The 17345-nt window shown below is 48.3% G+C and overlaps 1 pseudogene; it reads right to left on the bottom strand.

The window, feature by feature from the left end:
* Window positions 1-9373: 9373 nt before the first annotated feature.
* On the bottom strand, window positions 9374-10517 carry LOC115311642 (annotated as a pseudogene).
* Window positions 10518-17345: the final 6828 nt, after the last annotated feature.

Here is a 17345-nt window from a genome sequence, read left to right as displayed (position 1 = left end):
CTTGGGGTGTAGGCACGTTCGCCACATGCCGATTCATCATGTACTTATGTCCGGACGCAGCGGACGGTACGAGCTATCCTAGCCAATCCCGCCCTGTGGACGTAGCCCGTAATACGCTTTCCGCGCGTCACTGTGGCCCTTCTCCAAGGTCACGTGACACTCACACGTTCTTGGATTGGCTCCGACGGCTCGTAGCATCCGCTGCGCTCGGACGTAAGCTCGCACGGGATAATCCGTTATAAAGGCACTTTATATTTCTTTTTTCTTTATATTTTTCCAGTAATAAAAAATATAAAGAAAACTTCTACTTTTGCTGTGCGCATTGGTGCTAAAGTTCAATACTAGCTCTAAATCTAGAGTTCTAAAACAAAAAGCTTGAGGTACACCTAGGCACTTCTTATGAGTTGTGAATGCGAAAGCATGCAAGCCGCTCGTCCGCTCCCTTTTTCGTCTGCTGCATACTTTTCGTCACCCGTTGGCGCGCGTGTTCCCCTGGTGACCTTGGACGCTCCGTGTTAACGGCGCGCTGATGGACACGCAGCGCCATGGGGTGAGCGGTCGTGGAAACGTTGACGCGCGCCAGCCAATGGAATTGAAGGCGATCGCGGAAACTAGGTACCGTTTTCACGCTTCAAACTGATGATGTCAGCTCGCTTCATGGGACCCCAGTTAATGCTTTCGCATAAAAAAAACAAACAAAAACTGTCTCAGGCGTTTGGCAGAATATTGTGGATAAGCCACTAGAGCCCTCCGCACGTCCGCCTCCTCAAGGGGGGAGTGCAACTCCATGAGAGCATGAGGTTGGGAACCGGGTGCGGGCGGTCCAGGTGTTGCTGGCAAGATGGAAGGGTGTGTGGGCAGTTCCAGAGCACGTATGGGGTGTCAAGGTATCCCGAGCAGTGAGCGTATCGGGGGTGGGAGGGGGATCGGTCTATATCAACGTTAATATCGGTGCTTGTATTTTGGTCTATTCGTGTTCAAGGAAGCAGTATAACATCTGATACACCAATCTTTTCTTGAAAAAAACACGAAAAGAAATTTTAAAACTAATTAAACAATTAGCAAAGAGCACCTGGTGGATGTCGCTAACGCCTGGTTTGTAATGCTCATCTAGGAACCTCAACAGGTAGTGACAATAACTGTCTTGCCTCCTGCCACCACGAGAGAAGAGGCGAAAGAGGAACTCCCCTCTTCCCAAGACTAGCCTTTGCGTGTTTCGGAGTTCGCTATTGTCCCTCTACAAGATTATAGAAGATTAACCCTTCACTCAAAATTCATACATAAACAGCTTTGGGGTTGGTCCTCGTGTCCCAGTCCCTGGCGTGCTTCGGCCGCTTTTTTGGCTGGAATGGCTAGGATGTCCTCTTGACGTCGGCCTCGCTGCAACTTTGCTCGTCCTGATTGCGGCGAATGTCACGTGCTTCCCGCTGGCTGCTCTCTGAGCGCTTGCCAAAGTTGGCTGTTTACAACGAAAAATACAGCCATGAGGCTTAAAATACAAACATGCGATTGTCATAGATATCGTGGATCATATTCAGCCTATTTCTGAACACGACGGGTATATTTCAAATTTCGTTGAAGTATCCCTTTGAAGGGACACAACAACAAAATTTCGGCGCTTATTTCTTGGTCTATTCATGTTCAATGGAGCATTATCACATCCGACACACCAATCTCTTCTTAGAAAAGACACAAAAAGTAATTTTAAAATGAATTAAATGATTAGCAAAGAGCACTTGGTGGATGTCGCTAATGCCTCGTTTGTAATCCCCATCTAGGAACCTTAACAGGTAGTGACGGTAACTGTCTCACCTCAGGCCATGACGAGAGAAGAGCTGAAGAAGGAACTCCCATCTCCCTGAGACTCTCTCTTGTTAAGTCGCTATTGTCCATCTAAAAGATTATAAAAGATTAACCGTTGCTCAAAATTCGTACAAAGACAGCTTCGGGCAGTAGCATACCAACTTGTTTTTGAGTGGGGGGGGCAAACCAGACCCCCCCCCCCCCCCCATTTCCCCAGCGCCGGCGCCATTGGTATCCCTCGGGCGCCGCCGGTTAGTGTTTGCCCTGCCCAGTGGCGGCTGTTTCAGGGGGGGGGGGGGGGGGGGCAAAACACATACCTTGCCCCCCCCCCCCCCCCCCCCCACTCTGAGAACTGGGGGGCCAAGCACCCCCCCCCCCCTCCTCGGTTGGTACGCCCATGGTAGTGCCGTACCAACTTGTTTTTGAGTGGGGGGCAAACCAGACCATACCTTGGGCGCCGCCGGCCAGTGTTTGCCCTGCCCAGTGGCGGCTGTTTCAGGGGAGGAAAACACATGCCTTGCCCCCCACTCTCAGAACTGGAAGGGGGGGGGGGCAAGCGCCCCCCTCGCCCCCCCCCCCCCCGGTTAGTACGCCCGTGGCTTTGGGTTTACTTGTGGTGGCCCGATCGCTGGTGTGCTTCGGTGGCTTTCAGCGGATGCTACGAGCCATCTGGGCCTATCCAAGGCCGTGTGAATGCCACGTGACCTTGGAGTGGGGACACAGCGACGCGCGGAAAGCGTATCACGGGCTACGTCCACAGAGCGGAACTGGCTGGGATAGCTTGAACCAAAACCCAATGGTGTCAGTGACTGCGACCCAGTTCGCCAGGGTTAGCTTCCTCCACTGCGTGTCCACAAGGTCAATCTTGCTTGAGTGGACACCAAAAGGTTCAGCCAACTCCACGATAGGCTACTTCGGTACTCGCTGGCCAGCTACCACAGACAGTCATGCCATGGCCTGCAATACCCTGAAATCCAATGGCAGACACTGCTGGAGCTCGTTTGATAACTTCACAGTGAAGGCAGTGCAACGCTGGCGTACCAGCTGAACGTCAGGAGTGGCTGTGATGGTGTTTGCGAGTTTCTCGAATTCGTATTTGAGCTATGGCTTTGGGTCTAAGTGGCCATCGATGGACTGGCACAGTAGGTCAATGTTTGCCATTGGAATCAGCATTTTGCTGGATACAGCCTTGATCAAAAACGTGAGATCTTCAAGAAGCTTCGCAGGATCCACGTCGTTCTTCTCGTAGGCCTTGCTGGTATGCTGAACCTCACGCAGGATCGGCCGAAGGTAGAGGAGGTAGAGGGGGTCGAAAAGCAATCAGGTTGGCAGGTTGGTCGCTGACCCTTGTTGAAGCTGGTGCCATATATACTCGGAGAGTTTGGCCAAGGGCGCGGCACCGCTCTGAGTCGGCTCTGCCTAAAATACGTACGCCATATTTTTTTTTGTTTGTTTTTTTACAAGGGGCGCGTGTTGGTTTGCACGCAGCAAGTGCGCGGTGTCCACGAAGAAAACAAAGAGTCCTGCTGTATATCGTCGTAGTGATGAAATGGGTCCCAGTTTTAAAACCCATGTGGTTGAGGGCGGAATCATCAAACGACGTAATAATGTGATTTAGTTTAGCCTTTCGAAACTTCTATGTGTTCTGTACTTGAGTAGGAGGTAAGCCCCACGCAAAGTATAGATAGAGTGTTTGGTTTGAAACAGTGAAACTTCCAGGTGCCTTTGATGGTAACTGCAGTGCTGAACCTTCGCGCAAGCTCAGATGCTTTTTCTTCCACTATGCCAGCGGGTGCCCAGAGGACCTTAATAGCTTTAATATTTTTGTTTGCCCATGAGAAGAGCTGGTGCGGTGTCATTATCTGATCTTGAAAAGGCCGCTGCAAACTTGCCTTTGCCGCTAGGCGCTTTAGTGTTCCTCCGACATCGTTCAGGCACTCTTTCCGTGAGAGGTAGCAAAAAAATTCCATTCTGCTGCAATGTTGTAGTCCAGTTGATGATAGCAAAGGTTCACAAAATTCTTTTTGTTTTTATACTGCGACGAAGCACCATCAGAAGAGTAGTATATCTTTTCAATTTGAGGCAAGTCGTGCCTCACTATTTTCAGTACCTCGGCCTGGAATGCAGAAACAGCGGCTGTGTCATGCTGCAAGCAGTCAGAAATTACGGCGATAGATTTTACTGAAATATCAGCGCCGCTTTCATCTTGACGGAAATATATCACAATGGGGTGGATCGAGGCCTAAATGTTCACCCAGTGGTAGGACTGCGGAGCATCTTGAACAATAAAGCTATAGTTTTCCGCGAAGTCCATCAGCATGATAGCTTCGCTGCTCTTTAGCCTGGTCTTCAGTTCTCGCAAGTAGCGGGCTTGCTGCTTGCTCACGAAATGGTGCACTTTAATCTGCCTTAACATATCTAAAATCCTGTCAATGAAATCCTTATGCGTTAACACAAGGGTTTCCAGACGGCAACGCACTCACTCACCCACTGGTGAACTGGCAGTTCGTCCGCTTCGTCGCTTTGGAGGGCGGGAACGTTGCGGACAAGTGCTTCAGCGTAGTCCGTGCCTGGGCATTTTTCACATTTCCCGAACATGCACCTCTCGTTATCCAGTTGACACACTGTGGTCGCTATGAGCTCTTCGCAAGTTTCCTTGATACCAGCTGCGTGAAGCATAAGCTTAAAATTCTGATGCTCCATACATACACAAACTGTGTGGAGGACGGAGACCTGCACACAGTTTGCGTCCTCCCCCTGCTAAAACACAGTGTGGAGGACGGAGACCTGCAAACGTCGAAAAGCTGCATTTCAGATGGGTAGCTTTTTTCATTCTTCATGCATTTCTTTCAGGTTACTGAGCAGCAGGCGCTTTTGACGTCCGCGTACAGCATCTTTTTTTCCTGGGAGGCAGTAAGAAATTGAATCATCTTCGTAGAATGCTCTGATAGACTCTTTAATTTGTTCGCTTACGGGGTGGCCTTTCCTTTTTGGTGGCGTGCTCAGTATACCTGCCTCGGACTTGAGTTTCATGGCGTTGCGTACCTGTCGCGCAGAGGCGCCAAAGAACTTCATGATTTTCTGATTGATCCAGGAGTCTGGAGCCAGTGTTAAAATCTGCATTTTCTTCTCTCGAGTATTTTCGTTGGCAAATTTGCGTCTTAAGTTGTTCATCAGTAATATGTAGTCACTGAGCTCAAAATCTTCCTCTTCGTCTAAACGCGACGTTCCAGGATTAGCAATCCCAAGAGACGAGTAAACGGTCTGTTCAACGCTCTTCTGAACCTTTCTCACTTTTTTCCTCGCATACGGTTTCCAGGCTTTTTCTTCCGAGTTTCTTTTTGAGAGGGCTCTCTCCGATCACTGGAAGGGCCTCATTAACAGCTTCAGATGTTATGATTATTTCATTTGCTGGGTTTCCTAGATCAACAAGTGCTGATTGTTGAGCAGGTTGGTATGGTACGTTAGAAAACATGATTGCGCTTTGAAGACGGGGACATAGGAAGGACAGACACCACAGAGCGCTAACTTTCAACTGATTTAATTCAAGAACCTCAGCGTAGAAACAGACTGCGTCACCGCACCACATCTCAACCAATCCGTGGCCCTGCCACGGACCGCAAGTACGCCAACTCCTTATCCGCCAAGTCAATTGACGCCACACTGACACAACACGTGCCGGAACTATTTATAGCGCAAAGAGGATTGCAGGTCTGCAAGTGCGGTCGTCACGACTGATGACCCCCGACAGTTTTTTACATGCTCTGAAAACGGGTCGCAGCACCATTTGGACGCTATGTGCGATGTGTACTTCTTTACGTACATATGATAATGGTAGTCACACACAGTACTGTTCTCATCCTGCGCAATCCCTGTGCGCAGCACGAGAAGACGCTGCTCCGTATTTGAGAGGTCTTCAACGCGGATGACGTAGCGTCGCTTGGTGTAAGTAGTTTTGTGGCAGTAAGCAGGCCCAAGATAACGCGGTGGATCTCTCCCAAAAAAAAAAAAAAGTATTCCTACATGAGCGGAGAAAAAGATGGGCGTCGGTATTTTACAAGTTTGGCTGCTTACGGGCTTAGTGTTTTATGGCGTGCAGCAAAAACGCTAGTGCTTTAATATATACAAAAGTTTAACATTATATCCTGTCACTTTCCGTCACATACTCATCCTTCGGATGATGCACTGGACAGCCCCGCCTTTCTACCTAAAATGAGCCCGGAAATATTTGCAGGTGAGTTCAGTGGATAGTGTTTTTAGCTTGCAAGATTGAGACCCCAAGAAACTATCGTTTACAGTGTCTTAAATCACATCGCTTTTGATACAGTACAAAGGCAATTCTACTACTCACCTTCATCTCCTGAATCTGAAGATGCAGAAGGGCTTCCGTCCGCGGAACGTGGCGCTTTATCCATGATAGAAGAATCGCAGGTTGTGGCGTATGTTGTAGCTTGGAGTTTGGAATCAAGAAAAAAGAACAAACATTGAGACACAAGAGCCAGGCGGCGGGCAACAGAGATGCACGGGACGCGGAGTCTTTCGTTGAGTTCTCTTTCTGTCTGACGATCCCGTCACGTCTTCGCCATAGCGCTCTTTCCATCGGGGTATTGAACTTCCCTAGGGTGACCACCCGTCCCGTGACGCGCGGGACTGTCCCGCATTGAGGGCTTGTGTCCAGCGTCCTGTGAGAAATTCTAAAATCTTCAAAATGTCCCACATTTCACATTGTCGTAAATTTCACTCCGCAACTCATGGTGCTGCTGAACAACGGGGCGGGGGGGAAGCGCGGAGGTCGCTGGTAATCGTGTCAATCGAAATGGTACGCCATTTTCTATCCAAGCATTGCGGGAAGTGACCGTCTTTCTTGCAGGAGAACAGACTCTCATGCGCCGTTGTGCACGTTCGCGTGCGCAAAATATTGTAAGAAAAATGGCTCGCCAAAAGTTGAAGTATAAAATTATAATTATTTTCAGATTGCTGTGTCAATGCAAAAGGATTGCTTCTGATTTATTTTTTTTTGGTGAAGACAGCCACAGTTGCACAGGTCAGAAAAGAGCATAATGTTAACATTTTGTGAAGGACCATATTGATAAAAGTAAGCGTTGAGGTTGCATCCAGCCCCTTTCATGACGAGTAGTGGCAGCAAGAAGTCTTTGGACTTGAAGCGAACGGACACTTGCGCTGAACCAAGAAGCTGCGGCCCTTCTCCAGTCCAGGTGCGCAACTGCAGGTTGTCCTCGTGGAGCTGAGGAGGGTTATGGGGCCACACCTTGCGGTACGTCTCTTCGCTGATCAGGGTACACGAGGCACCGGAATCCACTTCAAATTCTAGTGATTTGCCTTCAATCTTCAATGTCACAAGGAATTTTGGACACGGTTCGTGCGGTGTCACGCTGTTAAGCTCATGGTAAAAATCTCATGTTCCTCTCGCTGCCGGTCGACTGCTGTGGGCGTGAAGTCCACGTTGTGCTGACTGCTTTTGTGGCTTGCAGTTTTACCTTGCTTTCCCTTAGTGATGCAGGCTTTCTCGATGTGTCCACGCTTGTAACAGTAACGGCACTCCTCGTTGCGGAATCTTCAAGTTGAAGGACTGTGCTGGCCTTCACATCGAAAACAAGGTAGAGTGGACGATCGCCCGGAGTTGTCAGCTTTTCCCTTTGGTGTCTTGTAAACTAGGGGGAGGTCAGTCTTATGGTTAATACTCTGTTGTTGTTTTGAAGCGCTTTCGACTCTGGTTGCGAGCTCGAAAGCCTTCTCGAAAGTGAGATCCCTTTCCGCAAACAGTTGCTGCTGCAGAAACTCGTCCTTTACACCACAAACAAACCTGTCACGTAGCATGACGTCTAGTGGCAGTTTGGTGGTGTGTACGGGCTTCGTCGTGGCTGCCTGACCCGAGTTGTCGATACGGCAGTCGTGGTCGCTGTTGTCACTATTCCAAAATTGCAGTCGGCTGCAAGTTTCTTTATTGCCGCGACGTAGCTGCTAATCGACTCGCCTTGCTGTTGATCTCAACGCTGGAATTTGTAGCGACTGTAGAGTTCAGACAATCGGGGATAGAAGTGCGTTCTCAGGGTTGAGACCAGTTCTTCAAAACTGGCATCTCCTGGTGTTCTTGGTGCAACTAGAGGACGAACAGTCTCGAACGTCTCCGTGCCACACAAGGTTAGTAAAAGTGCACGTTTCTTCACCAGATCGGTAATCGAGTTGGCCACAAAGTAGAAACTCAGCCGCTCGCTCCAGAAAGACCAGCACTTGCCCGTGAAAACTTTGATTGTCTGCTCTGTTGTCATGGCTTGTGGCCCGGTGTCCCACCATAGAAGTCAGGCTTCATAGTTTCGGATCCAGCTCCTCGTCGCCAATGTTAAGTTGGGCGTCTCTGCCCGTATATGGAGGGAGACTACTTCAGTCGCTGGCTGAGTATGAACTGCTTTTACTCCCATGATATTCGCACGGCCAAGCCTGCTCGCGTTGTGGGCGGCTCGGGTAACCCGATCTCCGGATGCCGCGGCGGCGGGACGGCGGCATTACGTGATCACCCGAGTGGCGCCGTAGGGAGTTCCACAAAGCGGCGGAAGCATGCTCGTTACTATACACAACAGGTAAAACATGAAGACTAAAGGGATTTCACTGGCAGAAGTGGGCTATCAAAAACGAAAACATTTTCTGAAGCTCTGACTCCTCCCGACTTTCTTCCTTCTGTTTCTGCAATTTCTGTCGAAAGACGCTGTAGGAATTGCGAGCCATCTGCACCATTTTGTCAGTAATTTCCATCTTGTCCACGCCGCCCGCTTTCAGCACAGCGTCGTGCATCACTCGCTGCGGTATGAGTGATTCTTCTTTCAAGTTTTCAATATTGCATTTTTTGTTGACTGAGAAGCCTCTTCTACGGCAGCATTGCCGTGAGACAAGCATAGAATAATCTTGATGAAAGACAGCAGCTCTTTGTGATCATGGAAGCAGAGATCTAGCCACAGAACATCCAGCCTCTTTTCTTTCCTGTCAAAATCTTTCAGTTTTTTTGCGCAAGGCCCAGTGAACAGTTCTGTACATAGGAATGATGGGCCCGTTCTGCTTGTAGGCCGGTCAGTCACTGGTCTTCTGAAAGCATTTCAAGTGCGAGAGTTAGTCGTTTGCGGCCAGCCTCCGGAGACAATGCGAATGCTGGATCCAAGCAGCTGACACCCCTAGTTAGTTTATGCTTCAATGGTGACCTCTCCATCACCTTTCGGGAGCACACCTTAGCAAAGGAAACACAGTCTTTCTTGAATTTGAAAAAGGTAAGCTGTGATAGCTTGGACGCCTTGCGGAGCTCGTTCTTTGCGGCAAACCCAACGTCAAAGGCGGCTAGAGCTACAGTTCTTTGGTTTTTCCAGGTCAACCTTCAGTAGCCGTGTCTGCAACATTCAGGATTTCCTCCTTGAGAATTCTTGCAAGCAACTATCGTAGGACGTCATACAGTGCCGTCGAAAGAAAGGGAACCATTGGCTTGTCAGTCTGAAATTCTGCCAAAAATGGCTCCAGTTCTTCAGCAATCGACAGCATGAAGGCTAGTTTTGCCGGCAACAGCTCATCACCGACTGCGTTCACAACGGCGCTGTAGCTGGATCATGTTGTCCGCTTGTTTGCCTTTGTTGAGCACTCTACGAACTTTGCCAAGTTCGGAAGAACTCGTACTGCCCTGGTGATGACCTTGCCGTTTGAGCCACCTTACTGTACAGAACTTGAGAAAAAATAGTGTGCTCCCGGCAAAGTTGGCATAATCGGCACGACGAGCAGGCACAGATTTGAAGAGGTGGTAGCTGCTGCGAAGAAATGCCACTACACCCCAACCAGTTGCTGCATGGACTGCCTTGTATGCACCATTCATTACGTGCAGCCCACAACTTCCAATGTCCAGAATATTATGGCTCTGGTCCGATTCCTTCAGTTGTTCCTTCAGCGACCTTAGAAACTTTAAGTTTACATTTGGACCATCCATAGAAACTTGTAGTATCTTCTCTTGCTTGATCGGTTCTGTGGCCTCCCTGAATGCTGATACCAGGTCCTCCGCACAGGTGTGGCCCAGGAAGCGCGAAGTGAGGTACTGCGTCTTCACAGTGCCACTGGTAGTGTCCCAATATCGAACAAGCGCATACATCTGTTGCTTCTGAGTCACTTTGTTGAGCGACTTGTCAAACGAAACGACTACGAAATGCACACTGGCGAGGCTTGTTTGCAGCTTATTCCGAAAGTAGGGCGCAATGCCATGGCAGATGGTATATCCTACCTTGTCCTTCCCCAACTGACAGAAGTTTGTCAGCGACTTCACACGTGAAAAACATGAGAGGGAAGAGTGAGGCCGATATTGCTGTAGAACGAAGGGATCTGTGAGTCGCTACCGAGTTTAAGCACCAAAGTATCTCGGCCTTTTTTCACAGCGCTCTTCAGTAGAAAGCCGCTCATCGACATCTTCACACTTGTTGAGGTGGCTGCAGGCTCTTCCGGGGCGCATGTGCGGTCTCCACCACATCCAGCCGAAACATTCATTGCTGCCAAAATAATTGACACAAGTCCAGATTGGGAACGGCTTGACTGAGACTTCAAAGCAGCAAGGTGCTTTTTGCTCGAGGCATGACTCGAAACTGCCATGTTTCCCATGTTGCTCAGACAAAACGTTTTGCGGCACATCAAGCATGGAGCATTGTGAGGATCACTTTGCACGGGCTTAATTCAACTTGAATATTCCGATATATTCGGGTTCGTCCAGTTTGGATTAAACGACACTTTCTTGCCCCCGACATTGTCAGCGAAGAGGCCACTTCCGAAAATAGAGGAAAACACGACAATCAAACACACATGTCAATAACCGAAAGCATGGCCGCATGGCCGCCAGATGCACACTTTCGGATACTTTCGGCTTGAATTGTATTGCATTGCAGTCTGCAGCTTTCCCATTTGTTACTAAATCTAATAGCTTGAACTGGATCTAGCCTTGTGTTGCGCCCTCAATCCAATTCAATCCAAACCAATGCATGGATTGGACTGAATTTGTCGGCTGTTCCCTTTGCATCGGGTAGCACACTCCACATCAGATAAGCAGAGCCCGCGGTCCGCTCTAAGCAGAATTGATTGCCTATTTTTCTGCTCCCAAGTTCTCAAGCCTTTGCTCAGGGCACTCGACGGCGTTTCCGGCTCATTTTCCCTGACTGGGTTCGCTTTTTGACAATATACCTGACGATTCCCTGATTTTCCCTGGTAATTAAAATTTCCCTGACAATTCCCGGTTTTCCCGGTCACTAGACACTCTGCAGATATGATTGTCCTGGCTCTACATGTTCAGGGTGATGCAGGCTTGTTTCGTCCAAATTGCTCTAAAGGCTGCCCGGCCATTTATGCTCCAGGTCTGGTGCTAGAGGTAATGGTACAATCCAATGTTTTCACTTACCTCTGTACCCATGGCTGAGGGAGCCTCCCCTCGTAAAGGCTTGGGAGACCCTGGGAAGAGGGGCTGGGTGCTCTGAATCCACAGCCCACTGGTCTGGTTGGCAGGACCTGCGGCTCTGCAGGCCCTCTTGGTTGTAGGTTCTGGGAGGGGCTTCCAAGAGTGCTACCAGTGGACCCAAGGCTGCGGCCAAAGAGTCCCGGCACTCCTTGAGGGCCTGGTCCCGAGCGGTGATGGGCCCCCCTTCCAGGCTCCTCTTCTCCTTCGCCAGTGCCCTCATTTCTGGATCGAAATTGGGCACTGTGGCGAAGGGGAGTTGAGGTCGGGGAAAGCTTGCGAGTGCCGCCCTGCACCACTCCAGGCAGCCTTGGGAGTCCAGTGCTCCCGGACGAACTCCAGGACCTTGGGGTCCACCAGCCGCGGTTGTCCCCCAGCCAGGAGTCTGGTTCTGAGAAATCTTCCCTCTCAGTGTCCTTCGGTGAGACCATGACCTCCTTCGTGGCGAGTGGGGGGAGGCTGGCAGTGAGCCCTGCTACGGTAGTAGCGAGGAGTGCTTCAATAGGCTTCGTATAATTCCCGCTCTAACTTCAGGCACATACCATTCGTCAGAACTAGTAATTTTTCCCTCAACGTGTGCGCTTGAGCCGATCAGCGAGCGACCGGACGTGACGTGTCGCCTTTTTTTGTTATAGGAAATTGAATTTGTGTTCAAACGAAGACGCCATCTGGAAGCCTTTGACAGGCAATGCAATTTATTGTAACATTGTTTTCTAGAGAGAAATCTCTAGGAAACACGAGTACACTACACTGAGCTAACCAACTAGTCTGCTGGTGGGCGTAAAGATACCAGTGAATGGAATAACACTTGTGCCGGACTGAAAATTAACCACACATAAAATGCTCTTTTTTGCAACTGAATCCACTGAACCAGTGACATTATACATACAAACAAACATTAAAAGTATACAAGGCTAATGCCAGAATCTATCAGATATTTATATCTACATAAACGCGTGATAATATGCAGTACACAAAACAATGCAGAAAAGCAAAAGGTAAAATTCTATATGCTCGCTTTTTTCTGATTGGGGAACTTGAATGTATATTTCGAATTCGACTTAGCTGCTCGGATGAGCTGCTTGTTTTCTCTCGCCATCTTTATAAAGTCTTCACAGCTGTACACCAAATTATACCGCACACAGCTCCAGCTTATACCATTGGGACGCTTAGCTAATTTCTTTCATCCGTCCGCAAGTTCTCCATTGCGCTAAAGGTGCATTCCACAAATGCGTTGCTGCAGGGAATGGAGAAAACCTCCTCCATTAGGTTCTGCGAATGGGAGCGCTTGACCTCTTTCAAGAATTTGAGCCAGATCGAGCTCAATTTCTCGTCATGTCCTAGAAGTCCAGGGAGAGTATCCATCAAAAAGACAAAGCTCTGACCACAGTTCATCACTTTCCTCTTCAAAGTGTATGCCAAAAAGCTCTCCCGCATTCATTACGACTGACATGCTGGGTGCACCTTTGCACAGATTCAATTTGGCAAGCCTCTTAAGCGGGGATTTCTCGAAGTCAAACCACTTTTCAAAGAATGCAAGGGCCCTGTCATAGACATTCACGAAATCCAGCGTTGTAACTTGTCCGTCCGGAAGGATTTCCAGTCCCTGATTAGCCTTGACACCGAAGAACATATCCTTCTGGTTAGTGAGCTGCTCCCTGAGCTTAGCCATTACAGCTTAAAGTTCTGTTGGCTCAAGGTGACTCTTTTTGAGGGTGAGGGTTTCCCTGGTAATTAAAATTTCCCTGACAATTCCCGGTTTTCCCGGTCACTAGACACTCTGCAGATATGATTGTCCTGGCTCTACATGTTCAGGGTGATGCAGGCTTGTTTCGTCCAAATTGCTCTAAAGGCTGCCCGGCCATTTATGCTCCAGGTCTGGTGCTAGAGGTAATGGTACAATCCAATGTTTTCACTTACCTCTGTACCCATGGCTGAGGGAGCCTCCCCTCGTAAAGGCTTGGGAGACCCTGGGAAGAGGGGCTGGGTGCTCTGAATCCACAGCCCACTGGTCTGGTTGGCAGGACCTGCGGCTCTGCAGGCCCTCTTGGTTGTAGGTTCTGGGAGGGGCTTCCAAGAGTGCTACCAGTGGAAACAAGGCTGCGGCCAAAGAGTCCCGGCACTCCTTGAGGGCCTGGTCCCGAGCGGTGATGGGCCCCCCTTCCAGGCTCCTCTTCTCCTTCGCCAGTGCCCTCATTTCTGGATCGAAATTGGGCACTGTGGCGAAGGGGAGTTGAGGTCGGGGAAAGCTTGCGAGTGCCGCCCTGCACCACTCCAGGCAGCCTTGGGAGTCCAGTGCTCCCGGACGAACTCCAGGACCTTGGGGTCCACCAGCCGCGGTTGTCCCCCAGCCAGGAGTCTGGTTCTGAGAAATCTTCCCTCTCAGTGTCCTTCGGTGAGACCATGACCTCCTTCGTGGCGAGTGGGGGGAGGCTGGCAGTGAGCCCTGCTACGGTAGTAGCGAGGAGTGCTTCAATAGGCTTCGTATAATTCCCGCTCTAACTTCAGGCACATACCATTCGTCAGAACTAGTAATTTTTCCCTCAACGTGTGCGCTTGAGCCGATCAGCGAGCGACCGGACGTGACGTGTCGCCTTTTTTTGTTATAGGAAATTGAATTTGTGTTCAAACGAAGACGCCATCTGGAAGCCTTTGACAGGCAATGCAATTTATTGTAACATTGTTTTCTAGAGAGAAATCTCTAGGAAACACGAGTACACTACACTGAGCTAACCAACTAGTCTGCTGGTGGGCGTAAAGATACCAGTGAATGGAATAACACTTGTGCCGGACTGAAAATTAACCACACATAAAATGCTCTTTTTTGCAACTGAATCCACTGAACCAGTGACATTATACATACAAACAAACATTAAAAGTATACAAGGCTAATGCCAGAATCTATCAGATATTTATATCTACATAAACGCGTGATAATATGCAGTACACAAAACAATGCAGAAAAGCAAAAGGTAAAATTCTATATGCTCGCTTTTTTCTGATTGGGGAACTTGAATGTATATTTCGAATTCGACTTAGCTGCTCGGATGAGCTGCTTGTTTTCTCTCGCCATCTTTATAAAGTCTTCACAGCTGTACACCAAATTATACCGCACACAGCTCCAGCTTATACCATTGGGACGCTTAGCTAATTTCTTTCATCCGTCCGCAAGTTCTCCATTGCGCTAAAGGTGCATTCCACAAATGCGTTGCTGCAGGGAATGGAGAAAACCTCCTCCATTAGGTTCTGCGAATGGGAGCGCTTGACCTCTTTCAAGAATTTGAGCCAGATCGAGCTCAATTTCTCGTCATGTCCTAGAAGTCCAGGGAGAGTATCCATCAAAAAGACAAAGCTCTGACCACAGTTCATCACTTTCCTCTTCAAAGTGTATGCCAAAAAGCTCTCCCGCATTCATTACGACTGACATGCTGGGTGCACCTTTGCACAGATTCAATTTGGCAAGCCTCTTAAGCGGGGATTTCTCGAAGTCAAACCACTTTTCAAAGAATGCAAGGGCCCTGTCATAGACATTCACGAAATCCAGCGTTGTAACTTGTCCGTCCGGAAGGATTTCCAGTCCCTGATTAGCCTTGACACCGAAGAACATATCCTTCTGGTTAGTGAGCTGCTCCCTGAGCTTAGCCATTACAGCTTAAAGTTCTGTTGGCTCAAGGTGACTCTTTTTGAGGGTGAGGATCGCTGATTGAAACTTCGCAAGGAATGAGTGCATGAAGTGCAGATAGCACTCCGGAAGCGTGACACACTCCAAAAGTCCATCGGCTTGATTGCTAATAAATCTCCAGATTATTTTTTCGCACTCCTCCTCGCCCTGACTTAGAAAGTAGAACTTGATGGGCGCCCAGTTTTTAATCGATTTGCCTAAGGCCGTAAACAAGCTTAACCAATGGACATAAATATGACCCAGCACTTTGCTATATTCCTGATAACAGAAGTTGAAAACGTCTTCAATTTATCCATATTAATCCTGAGACGCAGGGACACCGAAGTCTCTAACAGAACTTGAAATTTATTGAACAAACATCGCCTTATGTACATGTCCTAGATCTTTTTCACAATTCAAACGACCTCCTTGCCTACGATACAGTGTACCCTAATTTTTAATCTGTACCGACAAGCGCACACAAACTGGAATCACAAAAACAAACAAGCCCGAAGCCCAAAAGAACACAAACCCAGACGTAAAAGAACAGAAAAAAACAAAAATAAAACGCACAAGAGGATTGCGAGAAATTCCTGCACTTGGCCAGGTCAGATTGTGAACCCGGCACCACTACAAACCTAGAAACTTTTTTGTTCCCTTATTCAAGCGATAAGGATTCCTGATAACAGAAGTTGAAAACGTCTTCAATTTATCCATATTAATCCTGAGACGCAGGGACACCGAAGTCTCTAACAGAACTTGAAATTTATTGAACAAACATCGCCTTATGTACATGTCCTAGATCTTTTTCACAATTCAAACGACCTCCTTGCCTACGATACAGTGTACCCTAATTTTTAATCTGTACCGACAAGCGCACACAAACTGGAATCACAAAAACAAACAAGCCCGAAGCCCAAAAGAACACAAACCCAGACGTAAAAGAACAGAAAAAAACAAAAATAAAACGCACAAGAGGATTGCGAGAAATTCCTGCACTTGGCCAGGTCAGATTGTGAACCCGGCACCACTACAAACCTAGAAACTTTTTTGTTCCCTTATTCAAGCGATAAGGAAGGTTGACTGATACAATTCCCTGAGCTTAAAATGTGCATAGTTTCTCTTAACACTCTCCTATTGCTATCTTTTTCTCTATGCAAGACTTTAGTGCCCTCCCACTCGGGTACTCAGTACACAGTTGTTGCATTCGTCTACATGTTTTGCAGTTTTGGAGTTTGGTGCATTGTTTTTGACTGCCTTTTTATGCTCCAGAATACGATCGTTTAAGCAACTACCTGTCTGTCCTACATAGGAAAAACCGCACCGCAGAGGAATATTATACACGACCTCTTCCTGACAGGACACCGCTGGATCCCTGTTTTTTCGTGCACCCCAAAGCCGCCCCTGAAAAAGGCGTCAACTTTTCTAGCTTGTGCTGCGCTTTAAAGACAACATTAACACAGAACTTTGACGCCACAGCCCCGACATTGTGCGAAATGGCATAATAAAAGGGAACAGATACCCCATTCTTTAACACTGCTTTCTCCGGTGGGGCAAAAACAGTTCGTTCCAACACTTCCGTCACCACACTGGAGATAACCACCTGTCTGTAGCCCGTCTCCAAAAGGCGCTCCAACTGCAAGGCTATTGCCCTCTGCATCCAAGGTGTACAAGACTTTTTGCATGCGTTTCCTATGACAGAAGCAACCAGACCTCTCTTCACGGTTTTCGAGTAGCAACTGTCGGCGTTCAGTAACAACTTCTCGGCTTCTTTCCCGTCTTTTTTCGTCCTGTTCGTTTGCACCTTTTAACCTTTCAATTGATATGAACCAAGTAACCCCAACCAAAGTTTTATTGCATCTGGTAGCATGCTTTGCACAAGGCAGTGCAAGCTACTCCGTTTTTCCTGCCTTTCCTTTTGCTTCATCTTTAGTGCCTCATGCATGGTGACGAGAACACACTGGGCTCTCCAAGGACATTGCCACACGGTGATGTCTTGATAAGGGTGTACAAACTGAGCAGCTGAAAAATATTTTGTGAAGTTCACAATTGTGGGGTGAGACTGGTCTCCTCCAAAGGAGCACACCAAACCGAAATGTTGCTGAAATGAAAAACAGGTCAACAAGTAAGCAGTCCATGGCAGCACCGCAAAGACCACCGCCATGAAGAATGCTGCTACGCCTAACGTACATATCATAATCACCATCACTTTCATCTTGTGTATTACATCATCACATAATCACCATCACTAGACGTGGCTCCGCGGGCCTCCTTGGTACGGGCTGTTGCCTTTCTGCGGTGCTGCGGCTCTCCTGAGCAAGTAAAGATTATTATTATTATTATTATTATTATTATTATTATTACTATTATTAGCAGCATGCAGGGAACTAGAATGCCTATACC

The sequence above is a fragment of the Ixodes scapularis genome, unplaced genomic scaffold, assembly GCF_016920785.2.
Source record: "Ixodes scapularis isolate PalLabHiFi unplaced genomic scaffold, ASM1692078v2 PGA_scaffold1__304_contigs__length_218370807, whole genome shotgun sequence".
NCBI classification, from domain to species: Eukaryota; Metazoa; Arthropoda; class Arachnida; order Ixodida; family Ixodidae; genus Ixodes; species Ixodes scapularis.
Note: the sequence above shows the minus strand (reverse complement) of the source record. Positions and strands in the feature narration are given on the sequence as shown.